This window comes from Schistocerca piceifrons, chromosome X (genome assembly GCF_021461385.2).
Source record: "Schistocerca piceifrons isolate TAMUIC-IGC-003096 chromosome X, iqSchPice1.1, whole genome shotgun sequence".
Taxonomy (NCBI): domain Eukaryota; kingdom Metazoa; phylum Arthropoda; class Insecta; order Orthoptera; family Acrididae; genus Schistocerca; species Schistocerca piceifrons.
Window position 1 is genome coordinate 603,960,906 of NC_060149.1, and position 14,104 is coordinate 603,975,009.

Sequence of the window (14,104 nt, forward strand, 5' to 3'; positions counted from 1 at the left end):
GATTCCCTACTACACGATAGGCTGAAAAATAGTTGAATAAATTATCTTGACGTGGAAACCACCATCTGCCAGCTTCCCAGTCTTAGCCAACACTTTTGTCATGGTTTTGTCGTGGAGTTGCTGCCCTTGACTCCTCGTCCTCTGTGTACAGTACAACAGAAGCTAGCGTAAACGTTCGGTGACGTAGTAATATTGCGGCCATCTCACGACTCTCCTGCGGATGGACCGAACGCAGCTGTGGCGTGGGTGGGCACGGAGGCCTTCTTAGCATCCCACGCTTCTTTCTAAATACCCTCCCGAAAAACGGTGCAACGCTCAGAGGTATGCCAAAATGAATTCAAAAACTCCAATGAATAATGTCGTAACGAAAGGGAGGCGTGCCCATACACTGTCAAAACATCTTTCAAACTAAGTTAGCTCCTCCACAACGGAACCAACGACGTGAGGCCAGGCGAGGTTACGAGAATCAACGAATCAGATTTCTACACTGCAGACACTATGGCAAATATTCCCACGTAACAATCAGTCTGCTGGTATAGGTTCGACGCATCACTATAATCTTCCTTCCATTACGACATTCTCACGCCACAGCCGTTCACCTAGTGCGTATGCGCGGTATACGGCGAAGGAAAACAATATCCTATAAGGAATCTTCGTTTACGTACGGATACAAATAATTATCACTCTTCTAATTGTAGCACAAAGGGCTTACTCTCGAAGAATCTATTGTACGAATGATCTGAGCCCATCATGTGGATATGGCTTTATTCGAAAGTGGAAGCGGAAATTACATGAGCCTTTCGTGCTCATTGCTGGCGTCAATCACACACCAGACTGCGGTTTCGCTGTGTGTTGGTGGGGTTTCATGGGCGTATCTGAATTGCTTCGTCCGCCTGCCGGTCTCAGGTAGTTGCTCGCTGATTGTTGGCTCCATTTTGGTTTTGGTCAGAATCGCTCTAGTTATGATCGTAACGGCAACCGTCATCACTTCCATTACCATTACTTTAGTTATCCCTCCGGTCATATTGAGATCCTCGTTCCCTAGTTCTTCGTGCGCACTGTTTCTGTCTTTACTACGGTCATTTTTTTATAGGGTGGCTGGTTATCTTCCTCATTGTTCTTCTTCTGGTCCCTGGCGTTCCGCTGTTTATGAATTAGCTCAAACTCTTGTAGCAAACTCTTGAACGTGTCTATGTTGCCCCACACGTCCCCACGAGTGCGTCCTTCTTATGTGTCGGTAGTTTGGAGAAACAACCACCACTGATACTTTTTAGAAGTACCTTGAATATCTTGACGGGTCCCCTGAATCCCGACAACTCAAGATTCAGCCACATCATTATTTCCTGCTTGATCCTGTCTTGCGATTCTCGGGACCAGTAGGTGGAAATAAATGTGTCTCTCAGTTCTTAGTAAGAATGTACCTCGCTGCAACATCGTGTATCTTCCTGCCGTACGCTCAATGTGCCCGCAATGAATTCGAATTTAGCACTCAGAGGCGACAGTGAAGGTAACGATTTGGTGAATTACCCTATGCCAAGTTTTGGCTGAAGTGTGATCCCGTTCTCTCGAAAATGTTGGAATTTCAGTACCGAAAGGAACTGCTTGTGGTCGTATCCTGGTTCATCCCTGGTACTCGAACACAATCCGGAATCGGTCACATATATCTACTCCTCTTGGCGTGAGAATTCATGTGTCTGGTGACCATCATAACGCCATTGTAAGTATTTCGAGAGTTTTCCCTCGTTACCTGGATGCAACCTTGTGAGAGTTCACTCGCCGTGCCCCGGCGGCACGTAGTTTGCACCTCGCTGCTGTGTGTGGAGCCCGCAGGTATCGACCGTTTCGTTGGAAGCACAAATCTACATACAAGACTGGTTACATCTGATCGTGATGCTCCCTTCCGCAGTGTTTGCTCCACGTGAGTTAAGAAGTCGTCCCCCGAGATTGCCTTAACGACATCCTGTGTTTGAGCCTGTAGTAAGGCCAAAGCTTGCCACAGATTTTTTTGCAATTTCCTTAACATGCTCCTCGATCCTGTTCACACTAGCCTTCATTTTTTATTCTGACTACTCGAATCTTTTGTCAATCTCCTTAGTGTTTCCTCCATGTTCAGTTTTAGCTCTTTCGCTGCCTCTTCCATTTTATTTTCTGTCTTTTATAACCTATCTTTCATCTTTATCAGAAGTGCCATCACTGGGTCTGGCTGCTGCTCGTGATGCATGTAGGTAAACGGTGATATGACCCGCGGTCCCCGTGCACTTCTGCACTGGCTTCACTTGGTGGGTCTGTCCTAATCCTTCTGTGACCACTGTTCCGACATGCCTTCTATCATACCGTGTATCAGTACTTCTCTCATAACAATTGACTGTTCGCAACCGTCATCATCGTCCTGTAATATTTGATTACCATTGGTGGCCACACCTGACTGATCCATGAGATAAAACAGCATTCCATCCCTGGGTATATCTATAGCCCTGCCCTAAATGCCAATCGTGGTTGAGCAGTATATTTCACGCCCATTACGCCTTCGAAAGTAATGCGATGGACTCCCACTACACACACACACACACATATATAGTAAAACAACATCCTCCAATGGAATAGCTTCCCACCAGAGTAAATGGTGCCTGCAGACGTGAGCTGACGTCACCCCCAGACCACCAATACCCATGCTCACCGACTGCCTGAGTGGGAAGCCATAGGCGTGAGAGCACGTACAACAATATGCTAAGAAGGTGGCCTAGGTGTGGTGCCAGAGGGCCACGTACTCTGCGGCGCCGGACCTACAGTTCTAGGAAAGCCAACTAACAAAGTCTGCTGGCTTTGTAGCCGGAGCTCCGTCATTTCGCACACAAGAACCATGCGTCCATCAGAATAAGCCAACGCCTCTGTAAGACAATTAGTGAAGGCGCCAGGGCAGCGTGGCCAGCACAATATCACAGCCACATGCCCCAGCTAGCTTACAATAGCGGCCATGATTACCTCGGTGCCCGGTGGGTCCGCTATTGTTCGTTCCTCCAGCCCTTCCAAGATCTGGACGGACGTCCTCGAATGTCTAATGTACCCCCTTTCCACCTGCCTCTCCTGGACCAAGTGGCCACGGATTAAAAAAAGAAAAATAGCAACACAAAAAAGAGAGTTAAACAATACCAAACTAATTCTAATATTAAGTCGTGAGAGTACATATAGCTCAGTTTCTGTATTTGCATATAAAACATCGTCCCACATACAATAAATAAATTTTGTGTAACCGATAAAATGAAAGAGGGATAGGCCTGAAGGGCCATCCATCTGGGAGACGGATGGGCCAGAAGGGCCTTCAGTCTTTCAACTTACGCATGACACACATATACAGGGTGAGAATTATTGAACGGATTGCCTTTGGACGTTCAAACTGCATGATTGTCCACGGGACATGAAGGGAACTAGTATGCGCATGCATAGTTTGGTTTAGCGACGAAGTCCACTTTCATTTGGATGCGTTCCTCAATAAGCAAATTGGCCCGTTTGGGGGACTGAGAATCCGCATTTCGAGATCGAGAAGTCTCTTCACCCTAACGGGTGACTGTGTACTGTGCGATGTCCAGTCACGGAATAATTGGTGCGATGTTCTTTGATGGCACGGTGACTGCCGAACGGCACGTGGAGGTTTTGGAAGATGATTTCATAACCATTATCCAAAGTGGCACTGATTTTGACAAGATGTGGTTCGATCAAGACGGAGCTCGCCCCTATCGAAGCAGGAGAGTATTTAATGTTGTGGAGGAGCACTCTGCAGACCGTATTCTGACTGTGGGGTACCCAGAGGCCACTGGCATGGGCCTCGATTGGCCGTCATATTCCCAGGATGTGAACACCTGTGACTCATTTTTTATGGGGCTATAGCGAACATACGGTGTACAGCAAGAACCCCAAAACCATTGCTGAACGAAAAATAGCCATCCATGAGGTCATTGACAGCATCGATGTTCCAACACTTCGACGAGTCATGCAGGATGCCGCTATTCGTCTGCGCCACATCATCGCCAATGATGGCAGGCGCATCGAACATATTATAACCTACATCCGAATATCTATAGTGACGTTTATGTGTTGATTGAAGCGTGTGCACGCCGTAATTTGCAACTAATTTACTTTTCTTTTCATTTAGATCAATGATTTTCACAATGTACATATGCACACAAATCTCGTCTATAGTCATTTCCTTACCCCATTGCCACCAAAACTAAGTTATGTCACTGAGTACTTGTATCCACTATCGTTATAGGCAGAAGCTCAATTCAGTGAAAAGTCTCACAATGGATACATGGTGGCAACTATATGGTTTGTGCGTCCATTGTCCATGCTTTCGTTGTGTGAGGAAACCCATCACGTCATCAGCGTAACAGGGCACTGTACACTTTAGTGTCTATTGTAGTGGTGAGACAACCTCACCAACACTGTCTGACTGATACGCAGTACCTTGATATTCGTACGTGTTCGGTTCACGTTCCTCACATTCTGACTGCTCTCTTATTATTACCGAGTGACACATCATCAAAGGTGAGTCGAAAGCCACATCGGTTAAATAACGTCCTCCAGTTCTTTCATCCTACGTGTAGGTTTCTTATCCTTCGGAACCAGATGAATATCAAAGAAGTCCAGTCGTTGAGCAACTCAGTTAAGACAATCTGGAAACATTTCAGATAAACATCCCTAATCTGATGCTCCCAATAGAAATAGTGTCTCCACAATCATCGCACCCTTTCCATCACACATTCCAGAGGTGTTGGGACGGAATGATAGGTGGAAATAAAAATGACTTTAATTGTCCAATGACTCAAAGTTCACGTCCGATGACGAGAATAAATATGAAGGACATTATCAGGTGCTAGTATGTGACAACTATCACTCGAGCTAAGATTTACTGAAGTCACTGACGGTGACTTTGCTGAAATCGTATTTAAGGTGTGAAATAAAAAACATTTGAAGCGAAGAGCACAAAAAATAGGATACTAATTTATTTGTTAGGGGCAGGGACTGAAAACATCAAGTGGTTTTAACCCTCTTAATGCGGTACGATTGACTTGAAACAAAGGAGCCAGGGGTGATGTGGTAGGTGGTGGGGGCGGCTTTCAGCATAGTTAATGCAACGAAACCTCTCTATAGATTCTTTCTGATTGTCGATAAAAATGGTAGGTTTCACCGAGCTTGTAAAAGTAGTTATGAATACCCAAGTGATCAAAGCTCTAATGAGTATACTAAATTAGTTTTTTGTCACTTAATTGGGAATGAGCAAGAACTCTGCTTCTGAATAAAATAGTATTCTTCAGCAAATACTACTGTCTCAACGCCAGATTTGGCGCACTTTGCCTTTTTTTCTGGTAATATGGGATGGGTATCTTGTTCAAAGAACTTGCCAGTGAAAGGTATAGCAATGTGATTCCATAAAGTAATAGGTTTAATGTAAAGAATACTGAACTACTCTCTTATGGGGACCTTCATTAAATAAATTGTATATCCCGAATGAGATTTTCACTCTGCAGCTGAGTGTGCGCTGATATGAAACTTCCTGGCAGATTAAAACTGTGTGCCCGACCGAGACTCGAACTCGGCACCTTTGCCTTTCGCGGGCAAATGCTCTACCAACTGAGCTACCGAAGCACGACTCACGCCCGGTGCTCACAGCTTTACTTCTGCCAGTACCTCGTCTCCTACCTTCCAAACTTTACAGAAGCTCTCCTGCGAACCTTGCAGAACTAGCACTCCTGAAAGAAAGGATATTGCGGAGACATGGCTTAGCCACAGCCTGGGGGATGTTTCGCAGGTTCGCAGGAGAGCTTCTGTAAAGTCTGGAAGGTAGGAGACGAGGTACTGGGAGAAGTAAAGCTGTGAGTACCGGGCGTGAGTCGTGCTTCGGTAGCTCAGTTGGTAGAGCACTTGCCCGCGAAAGGCAAAGGTGCCGAGTTCGAGTCTCGGTCGGGCGCACAGTTTTAATCTGCCAGGAAGTTTCATATCAGCGCACACTCCGCTGCAGAGTGAAAATCTCATTCTGGAAACATCCCTCAGGCTGTGGCTAAGCCATGTCTCCGCAATATTCTTTCTTTCAGGAGTGCTAGTTCTGCAAGGTTCGCAGGAGAGCTTCTGTAAAGTTTGGAAGGTAGGAGACGAGGTACTGGCAGAAGTAAAGCTGTGAGTACCGGGCGTGAGTCGTGCTTCGGTAGCTCAGTTGGTAGAGCATTTGCCCGCGAAAGGCAAAGGTGCCGAGTTCGAGTCTGCGTTTAGCAAGGTCAGGGGACGGTAATGTGCTGTCGTCACGCCTGGTGTCGGTTTGTGGATGGGTATAATAAGTCCCGTGACGAAGGACGGCGGTACGGCGTTCCCCATCGTCAGCAGTTCGTGGAACATCATTGTCCACCGTGACGCCATTAGTGTGAGGAAAGCGCGATAAAATTCTATCGGCAATCCGTCGACACCAGGTGACTTATTCAGAGCGTCCTTCTTGATGGCATCGTGGACTTCGTCACGCGTAATTGGCTCCATCATCTCGTCCGCTTCGTCGTTGGTGAGGGTGCGAGTTACGTGTAGTAACACAGACTCCTCAGCGTGGTTGTCGGTGGTCTCCTCCTGGTACATTGTGCGGTAGTGGTCGACAAAGGCACTGACGATTTCGGCCTGGCAAGTGACGTGCTGGCCGTGACAGGTGTTGATCTCGGTGATGAGTTGTTGTCGTCGATGTTTCCCGAGAGACGTAAATTCTATCAAGGCGGCTCGCGGAGTGACTCGTCTGGTAAGTATGTTCAGGTGCGTCGCCGTGCTGAACTTCCCAAGTGTCGCGGAGCAACAGATCTCGGACGACAAGACGCAGTTCTTGACAGGTGTTGTAGTGGGGCACTTGATCTTTAGGGTGCAAGACACAATTAAAATCACCCCCAAGCAAGTAATGGTCGCAGCGTCCAAGAAACAAAGGAGCGATTTCTTCTGAATAGAAGAGGGCCCTGTCGCGTCTGCGGGTGGAGCCTGACGGAGCGTAAATGTTGACGATACGCGTCCCCATGATGGTGACGGCCATGCCTCTGGCAGATGGAAGGTACGTGAGATCGGTCACTGGAATGCCTTCTCTGGCGTACATGGCTACGCCGCGTCCCAGGTGGTCACCAGGAGAAGGATAAGTGTTATATCCCGCGACGTCTGGAAGTGTGGCCAAGTGTACTTCCTGTAGTAGTGCAATATCGACGTCTGACGCCCATATCATCTCTCGCAGCAGTTGAAGTTTCACGGGTGAGCTAATGGTGTTAGTGTTGATCGTTGCTATTCGGTAGGTTTGGAGCCGTACCCTGCCGTGTAGGGGTACTCCACCGGCGGAGAACGATGAGGGGCGAGGCAACGGCGAGTCGTGCCGTACGCCACCTGACGGCGTTATCAGCGGCGTAACGATGCTTCCGTCTGGGGTAACTCTGTCCCCAAAGTATGGTCCGGGTCCTCATCGACGTCCTCACTCCACACCATTGAAGGCGCTGTCGTGGTGATGGTCGTATGTTCCACGTCGGTCGTAGGGGCGGAGGACGTCTCGGCGGCAGTCGCAGCGGTGGAGTCCATTGGTTCAGGAGCACCTGTGCGAGCCAATAGAGTAGGCATCGACACAGCCACAGTCGGCGTCATGTTGTCGTCATTCGTGTCGTCGTGTAGGTTCTCCGAGGCCTCGTCGGGTCGGACGGCCTCTGCAGCATCAGGGGGAGGTGATCCGTCTCGTTCCGAGATCGTATGGCGCCGCCTCTTGCGCCTCTTAGGTGAAAGTTGTTTGCGGGTTCGTCCCTCCGTGTCGGAAGACGGAAGGGAGTCGCGTCGCTCCGAGAGGAAGGCCGTCGCGGGAACGTCAATTGACGGGGCGTCCATATGGTCGGGCGGGTGGGGGTCGGAAGTCGTTGCTGTTGGTAGTGGCGCCGGAGTAGCGTCAGGCTTCGAGCGCGACGTGTCGGCCCCGGCGGTATCCGTAGCAGCTGGAAGGGTCACCGGTACGTGGGCCGACGGGTGGCGGCCGGTGGGAGGAGAAGTGAGCGCCGATGTGTAGGTGACCGGTAAAACCGTCGTCGGAGCCGGAGGTGTCACGGTAGCTGCTGGCAATTGGGTGATTCGTCGCTGAAGACACTCTGATCTGACGTGGCCTTCTTTGCCGCACCCGGAACAGGTCTTGGGTTGGCCGTCGTATATGACAACCGCGCGGCACCCGCTAATTTGCAGGTAAGATGGCACGTGGCGATGGTGATCGATGGTGATCTGCCGTACACCGTTAAGATCGGGGTACGTTTGGAGTTGCGCCCAGCGTTCGGAAGTGTGGCCATGTACAGTGCCATATGGGCGGAAAGCCGCAATAACGTCTTCCGCCGGGAGCTCGAACGGGAGTTCGAAAACTCGTATGGTGCGCATTCCTAAGCCGGCATGGTCGACGGTGACCGCTCAGACATTGCCGTCGGCGTGGCAAAAGCGTAAGCCATGGTTGGTGTCACGAAGTATTCTTTCACACACCGCGTCATTGACGACTTTGACGTACACCGTACTGCTTAATATGGACAAATGGATGCCCAAGATATCGGATGCTGGGATCTTAGCAACGTCGCGTAGGAAGCGTTCCACCTCCAAGGCCTTTGGTCGTGCGTAGTCGTTGCAGAAGGTGAATCGTAAAGTTGATTTTCTAAAACGGTTGGCCATGGTTCTAGTGCACGTAAGCGACACGTAAGTGACGGCCGCGGAAAGGTAAACAACAGCGAGCAAGCGCGCTTCGCAGGCGGAAACAGCAACACGTCCGCACTGCACGGCGGCGAAAGCCGGACTACCAACTGAGCTACCGAAGCACGACTCACGCCCGGTACTCACAGCTTTACTTCTACCAGTACCTCGTCTCCTACCTTCCAGACTTTACAGAAGCTCTCCTGCGAACCTGCGAAACATCCCCCAGGCTGTGGCTAAGCCATGTCTCCGCAATATCCTTTCTTTCAGGAGTGCTAGTTCTGCAAGGTTCGCAGGAGAGCTTCTGTAAAGTTTGGAAGGTAGGAGACAAGGTACTGGCAGAAGTAAAGCTGTGAGTACCGGGCGTGAGTCGTGCTTCGGTAGCTCAGTTGGTAGAGCATTTGCCCGCGAAAGGCAAAGGTGCCGAGTTCGAGTCTCGGTCGGGCACACAGTTTTAATCTGCCAGGAAGTTTTTAAATTGTATATATTTACTGAACAGAAGCCCAAGATGAAGAATCTACAAGCAATATTTTTCGCACTTAAAACACACAAAGCGGTGAAGTGAAATTCGTGCAAATACACTCGAAGACAAAAAAAGCGACGTAACATGAAGTAATTATCCGATTGGATCGGAAATCGTTAGATGTAATGTAATGTAATGTAAATGTACCGACAAAGAAATCACTGCAATTTAAAAAAATGATCGATTTATTCAAGAGAAAGAGCATCACAAGTTGAAGTGAGCAAGCCAATAACGCAGTGACCCACCTCTAGTCTTTACGCGAGCAGTTATTCGGCTTGTTACTGATTGACAGAGTTGTTGGATGACCTCCTGACGGTTATCGTACCAAAGTCTCTGTAATTGGACCGTAAGATAGTCAACATCCCGAGCTAGTAGAAGAGCCCAGTCCGTATTTTCCAAACGATCTCAATTGGAGAGATATTCGACGACCTTGCTGACCAAGCTATGGTTTGGCAAGCACGAAGAAGAGCAGTAGAAACACTAGCTATGTGCAGACGTGCATTATCTTGCTGAAATGTTGTGGACAGCGGTAGGATACAAACCTGATTGTTGCCCACCATGCTGCCCGACAACTAGGGTTGACGGTCTGGAGTGCCATTTCTTCTCATAGACCCATATCGTCATTATCCGCGGCAACCTCAAAGTTAACGTTACGTGGGCGATATTTATGCTCCGTTTTGTGGTCCTTCATGGTAATCCATGCTAGGATTACATTTCAGCAAGATAATGCCCGTCTGCAGGCGGCGAGAGTATCCAATGCTTGTCATCGTGTTTACCAATACCTACCTTGACCAGCAAAGTTGCCTGATCTCTGTCAAACGGAGAACACTAGGAGCATTATGGGTAGGGACGTCCATCAAGCTTGGGATTTTGACGATCTAACCAATTGCACAGAATTTGGCTCCATATCTGTCAGGAGGACAACCAACAACACTGTCAATTAATACCGAGCCCAATAACTGCTTGCATAATGGCGAGAGGTGTCTCAACGTGTTACTGAAATGGTTCAAATGGCTCTGAGCACTATGTGACTTAACTTCTGAGGTCATCAGTCGCCTAGAACTTAGAACTAATTAAACGTAACTAACCTAAGGACATCACACACATCAATGCCCGAGGCAGGATTTGAACCTCCGACCGTAGCGGTCGCTCGGCACCAGACTGTAGCGCCTAGAACCGCACGGCCACTCCGGCCGGCGTGTTACTGATTTGATTCCTTTGTGAAGTTCCTTCTCTTCAATAAAATCATAAAATTTTACTGAAATTGTCATCATTTGCTTCCCTGCACATCTACATGACCTCTACCGATTTCTGTCCCATTGCAACAATTCCTCTGTGGTGCGTCGTTATTTTTCTCCTTAGAGTGTTTCAAAGGAAGAAATCTGAGGGTTTAACATTGCAAACAAAAAATCAGTGTGCTAGACAATCATGATTTGCTTAGACATCGTAAGCTTGTAATGCACTGTGTTAAGTGCAGTCACTCATAATTTGACCAAAGAGGTAAAAATGTATTCACATGAAGAAAAGTTTTTACATCACCTCGGTTCCGAGAGTTCTGGAACCTGTTCAGAAAACTGGAACAGAGATCAACATAAACAACATTTCCACCCTTTTTATTGCTCATGAAAACCACACATTGCATGTTGTACCTTCAGAGGTGGTGGTCCAGATTTCTGTACACACCAGTACCTCTAATGCCCAGTAGCACGTCCTATTACATTGATGCATGGCTATATTCGTCGTGGCATACTATTCACAAGTTCATCAAGCCACTGCCGGTCCAGATTGTCTCTCTCCTCAACGGCGATTAGGCGTAGATCCCTTAGAGTGGTTGATGGGTCACGTCGTCATTAAACAGCACTTTCCAATCTATCCCACGCATGCTGGATCGGGTTCATTTATGGAGAAGATGCTGGTCACTCTAGCCAAGCGATGTCGTTATCCTGAAGGAAGTCATTCACAAGATGTCAACGATGGGGGCGCGAATTGTCTTCCATGAAGACGAATGCCTCGCCAATGCGCTGCCGATACGGTTGCACTATCTGTAGGGGGATATCATTCAGGTAGCGTACTGCCATTAAGGCGATTTCCATGACCACCAGCGGCGTACGTTGGCCTCACATAATGCCACCCCAAAACAGCAGGGAACCTCCACCTTGCTGCACTCGCTGGACAGTGAGTCTAAGGCGTTCAGCCTGACTGGGTTGCCTCCAATCACGTCTCCGACGATTTATGGTTTGAAGGCATATGCGACACTCACCGGTGAAGAGAACGTGATGCCAATCCTGAGTGGTCCATTCGGCATTTTGTTGGGCCCATCTGTACCGCACTGCATGGTGTCGTGGTTGCGAAGATGAACCTCGCCATGGACACCGGTAACGAAGTTGCGCATCATGCAGCTTGTTGTGCACAGTTTGAGTCGTAACACGATGTCCTGTGGCTGCACGAAAAGCATTATTCAACATGGTGGCGTTGCTTTCAGTGTTCCTCCAAGCCATAATCCGTAGGAAGCCTTCATACACTGCAGTAGTAGCCCTTGGGCGGCCTGAGCGAGGCATGTCTTCGACAGTTCCTGACTCTCTATATCTGCTCCATGTCCGAACAACATCGCTTTAGTTCACTCCGAGGCACGTGAACACTTCCCTTCTTGAGAGCGCTTCCTGGTAGAAAGTAACAATGCGGACGCGATCGAACCTTGGTATTGACCGTCTAATCATGGTTGAACTACAGACAACACGAGCCGTGTACCTCCTTCCTGGCGGAATGACAGGAACTGATCGGCTGTCGGAACCCCATCGTCTAAAAAGCGCTGCTCATGCATGGTTGTTTACATCTTTGGGCGGGTTTAGTGACATCTCTGTACAGTCAAAGGGACTGTGTCTGTGATGCAATATCTACACTCAACGTCTATCTTCAGGACTTCTGGGAACCGGGGCGATGCAAAAATTTTTTGATGATTATAGTATGAAGAGCTCAGAATCTAGTCACTGAATTGCTGCGCTCACACTTCGACATCCCTTAGATAGCAAAAGTAATTTCATTATTACAGATGATGTTACCTTTCTCAGAGTCTTAGAAGAATTGCGTACCATAGCTAGGCCTTGAACCATTAGTTTCAATAGAAAAGTGTCTTGATATGTCTTGATGGGTTAGGAGACAAGCAGCAAGCAGTGCATCCTTCATAAGATTATTCTCCAATCCACTTTGGTCTTCTACGTCCCAGTTTCAGGTCTCCAATTTAATTCACGACACTTGGTAGTTTACATAACTCTTAAAGCGATAAATCCCTTATAAAAAGGTGTAAGACCCGAAAAGGCTCTTAAGTGCTATTTCACTGTGGGAACAGAAAAACTCTTAATAGCTTTAATTCTATCTGTTTCAGCTTGAATTCATTTCCAGAACTTCATATTATATTTACCAAACTTTGTTGAGGCTCGCTATGATGCCAGAATAACCACAATTACGCAATAAGGCACTGAACACGTGATCAATGTGTGATCAACATTTTACAGAAGTGGGCAAAACCATCAACATGCGAGATAACCCTATTCTTTAAGTCTTAATAGACCATATTATTTAATCGTAGTAGAAATATTTAGAAGAAATGGGAATTTACGGAAGTGACAGAAATTACCGAAATATACGACAAAATTATGACCTCACTATAATACTTGGGTGAGTTAGAGAAGTGGTAGAAAGTGGGTAGATGAAAGTATTACATCACTCTTTTCTCATGTATATCGACGTTTCCACCGTGGGTCAGTGTAAGTTATACCTCACTAAGTGTATCTTAACCCGTAAATTAGATCAGTAGTGCCTACAAGCAAAGCGTTTGTGATTACGGAACAATTAAATAATCAGATTCCGGTTTATTTGACGTTTAGTACTAAAACTGAGTTGTTCTTATTGACAAGTGCACTTTCAGCTGTACGTTAGATTATTTTTCCATGTGCGGCTACAGAAGCAACCTTTACGTATTTCAGTAAATAATACTCATAATTTTTGGTTTCCTTAAAGTGAAGTACGAACATAGAACACTGCTCGTTGTGTAAGTCAGAACGCTAGTTCCATTACTCGAGCTATGTGTGTGTTGCCGTAGAATTGTTAAAGTACAATAGTGGTGCCACGTGTGTTTTTTTGCCGTTATAGAAGGTATCTTTAGGTGCTCGTAGATTAGCCCTGCGAATATACTGCTTGAAAGTCTCTCGGGCATGCAACCGGATTGATCGATCGTTGTAGAACGAATTTTCGACGGCGTAACATGCCACCATCATCATATTAATCCTGCTGGCTGACATGCTGGATCATTGCATGCAGTATATATACCGATCGTCTCCCCCCTACTTGCGATGTGCCACCGCGGTAGTGAAGGAGGGGGGTATTTCAACTTAGTCAAGCATGGGCTCCGGCACTGAAAATTCTCCACATTCTCCAAAGGCAGCCCAAACAGAGCACGTAGCTCGGCGAAAGCGGAGCACACAGTGAGGCCCACCACTGGACACCCGAGCGAGAGCTCTCCCCACCACCGTTGGCGACACATTGTGCTTTCCACACGCGGGGTCAGTGGAGTGGGAAGAAGACCGGTATATACCGGGTGATCAAAAAGTCAGTATGAATTTGAAAACTTAATAAAACACGGAATAATGTAGACAGAGAGGTAAAAATTGACACACATGCTTGGAATGACATGGTGTTTTATTAGAAAAAAAACACCCCATATTGCTTGATGCGTGAAAGATCTCTTGCGCGCGTCCTTTAGTGATGATCGTGTGCTCAGCCGCCACTTTCATCATACTTGGCCTCTCAGGTCCCCAGACCTCAGTCCGTGCGATTATTGGCTTTGGGGTTACCTGAAGTCGCAAGTCTATCGTGATC